Source organism: Aquarana catesbeiana, linkage group LG04, assembly GCF_042186555.1.
Source record: "Aquarana catesbeiana isolate 2022-GZ linkage group LG04, ASM4218655v1, whole genome shotgun sequence".
Classification (NCBI taxonomy): Eukaryota; Metazoa; Chordata; class Amphibia; order Anura; family Ranidae; genus Aquarana; species Aquarana catesbeiana.
In genome coordinates this window covers 55,912,582-55,915,824 of record NC_133327.1, presented here as the reverse complement: position 1 = coordinate 55,915,824, position 3,243 = coordinate 55,912,582, and the positions used below count along the sequence as shown (strand labels likewise).

Genomic DNA, 3,243 nt, shown 5'->3' with positions numbered 1-3,243 from the left:
GCCAAAACGGTGGAGAAGGTTTCCAAGAAACTAGCGTTCTGGAAGTTAAGGTGCCTAACCTTGACAGGAAAGATCCTTATTGTTAAGTCTGTTGTTTTGCCTTTAATACTTTATTTTGGATCAGTGTTCCCTCCTGGTGTGAAAAGATTACGCGGATGCTGTTTGTTTTTTTTCTGGGGTTCCAAGATGGAGCGCGTGGAGAGAAGAGTCGTGATGATGAGGATGGAACACGGTGGATATGGATTTCCTGACATAGATGTTTTTATGTCAATGCATACTGGCTAATGCACTATAACGTTTTTGTGGGTGGAGGTTTGAAAGCTCACCTCATGAGGTATTTGGCCAGATGGTCATTGGTAAAATGGGGCTGGTGTGTACGAGACCTCTTAAAGCCCACAGCCTTAGTACCTCCTGTTTTTTATGTTAAGTTGAATCTTTTCTTTAAAAAATATAAGTTGGATGATTTGGGAGTAGGGGCCGTTGCAAAGGCTAGCCTAGTTAAATGGCTATGAAAGGAGGAGATTAGAGCCAATATTTTTGGTCTGGGGCCCAGAGAGACAGATGCATGTTGGAAAAAATTTGCGATCAGAGGTGTGTCAAATACACAGAAGGAAATAACATGGATGGCCTTCCATGGAGTATTAATGACAAAAAGCTTCTTGAGATCAAGAGACCTGGCAAGGGAGGAGAAATGCCCAAGGGAGGGCTGTGAAGAAGTTGAGTCTGCCCAACATGCACTGTTTGGATGCTTCTTTGCAAGAAGAGTTCGGAGGAGACTGATGCCTTTTATGGAAGAGTTAATGGAAATAAAAGGCATAAGTATGTTGATTTGGTTTTTTGGGTTGGTGGAGAGTTAAAGTTAAAGAAAGAAGATTATGGATCATTTTGAAGGAGATGTTGTGGGATGCCAGATGTTGGGAGGTTCGGAGGAAATGTGTTTTGTCAGAGGAGGATTGTGTTAACCTTTTCTTTGCTAGGCTTTATGTGGTGTTGCTGGTGGATAGGAGGTGAATGGGGAAGGTGGAGGCAGATGTGTATTGGAGATGGGGGAGGTGAAAGAGTGGGGGAGAGTGGGGTTGAAATGTATTTTGTAATGTATATATGTTTGTGTATGATATCTTTTTGAAAAAATTTGGAAAAAATGCGTAGATGATGTGTGACGCATGATGCTCGAGAGAATCCTGGTGTGGTTGTTATTGAAATAAAAGGTGACATGCTATGGAACCGATTGGTTAAAAAAAAAAAAAATCTGTTCTTATCAGTTTAATATCTGATACGTCCCCTATCTGGGGACCATATATTAAATGGATTTTTAGAACAGGGAGATGGAAGAAGATCTTGCTCTGTCCACTCCACACATCGACCTAGTATTGCAGTACCTCCAGGACCGGTGCACCCCTCTTATGCAGTTTCCAAAAACAGAATGAAGAACAACAAAAATCTTCCTTTTGCTTGCTCACCGGCAATGTTGCTTTTTTTTGCTCACAAGCTCTTAATTCTTGCAATAAACTTGCATTTGACCCCTGTGTGTATTGGTGTTTTTGCTTCGTGTCAGTTTCTTGGCCTATCTCTCTCCCTACCTCCTCGCTCCATATTTTTTGGGTCAGGAAGAAGCAGCAGGTAAAGTGGCAATTGCAAGAAGCCAAACCTATTAATTCAGTAAGTAGACACATTTCGACAAGACAGCTAGCTAATGTTCTATCTATCTTTCTCCCAAGGCCCAAAACAAAGGCCTTACTGCCAGTGTCAGTTTAGAGAGGCAGCAGGCCCAGGCCATTTAAATAGGTCTGACTTTGCTCCATCTCTGTCCCTTGCTGCAGCTAGCTAAAAGTCAGTCCAGGCATCCCTTCCCTCATTTCTCAGCCTGTGTCTCCCTCTAGTGTGTCCCCATCTCATCTTCCTCATCCACGTTACCAGGAGGCAGTGCCATGCAAATGATTTCCCTCGTCGGGCATCAACGAGGAGCACCTGGATGTGTGCAATTAGTGCTCAGGGCTGCCTAATTGTCAGTTTCAAGGTCAGAATGGGCTGCAGGTGGGGAGGAGGTGTTAGACAGGTGTGTTGAGGGTTTTAGGCCTCAAGCCCGGGTAGGTGTGAAAAGTTTGCGTGTCTGTGGCTCCGGCCAGCCTAGACAGGCATCTCTCAGCGAGCTCTTTTCTGCCAGGCCACCGCTCACTCGGAAAAGAGAATAATTGGGTTATTGCTTCTCAGCCTTTTGGCTAAGATCTTAGGATCCAAACTAAGAGTTTACTGAAGACACCAGCTGGGCTTGGCCTTGTTAACCTGTTCCTTCATTGGTCAGGTTCTTGCTGCTATTGGGCTCAGCGCTGCCAGAAGTTTCACGAGTGACAATCAACAGCTTGGGATTCATCTCAAGGCTGTAATTTGAATATCGGATCTTTGGAGTTCGTTGGATTGGATGGAGAAATCGAAGGCTCATTACCTATTCGTTTTCTGGATGGAAGGCTCATTACCTATTTGTTTTTTAAATGGATTTCCAAAAAAGAAGAGGTGATCGCCATGAGTCTTCTTCTTCGGATTCGTTCAGCATGAAGGATACTCTGCGTTTTATTGTGGGATGAGGATTTCGTGAAGAGAAGAATCTTCATTTCCTGTACAACAAAATTTTTGGCCCACTTTTGAATATTTCTTTTGATGATAATTATTTTTGCGTCCAAGATTTTTTTTTCACAGGGAACAGTGGATGTGACCTTGAACAGCACTGGAGCTTGCGAGAAGGCTTTTTCCCTGTACATTAATCAAAATGATGACTCTATTTTAAAGGAATTAAAGTATTGCCTCTATTCCAACATCAGGCAAAAATAGTTACGGTACATATGTACAACCCATTCATTTCCCAGCTGGAGGTGGAACAATTCTTGTACAAGTATTGTGATAAAGTCACCTTCCAAGGAAATGGAAAAAACACCTTTGGTGTATGGAATGGTAAGAGGCGGTTCCTTTTAACATTTAAAAAAGATCCCGACGGCGGAGTGTGTAGACCGCCACCTATTATTTTCATTAACTGGAGTAGGGGATGTTTATTTTTTGCCAGCATGCCCATATACTGCAAGAAGTGTGCAGAATATGGCCATGATGTCAGTTCCTGTCCAAGATGCTGGAAGTGTTTGGGGCAATCACACACAAAAGTAGATTGTCCTAAGAGGAAAGCTGAAGAAGAGGAAGAGAAGGAGGAGAGGTCCAAGTGGCACCAGGTGAAGAACAACCTAAAGATCCCACGGA

The 3,243-nt window shown here is 43.2% G+C and overlaps 1 non-coding gene across 1 annotated transcript; it reads left to right on the top strand.

Moving 5' to 3' along the window:
- The first annotated feature begins 1,213 nt into the window (after positions 1-1,213).
- On the top strand, positions 1,214-1,401 carry LOC141141867 (U2 spliceosomal RNA). The gene has a single exon (XR_012244265.1). It is a non-coding gene; the product is annotated as a U2 spliceosomal RNA (small nuclear RNA).
- The last annotated feature ends 1,842 nt before the right edge of the window (positions 1,402-3,243 follow it).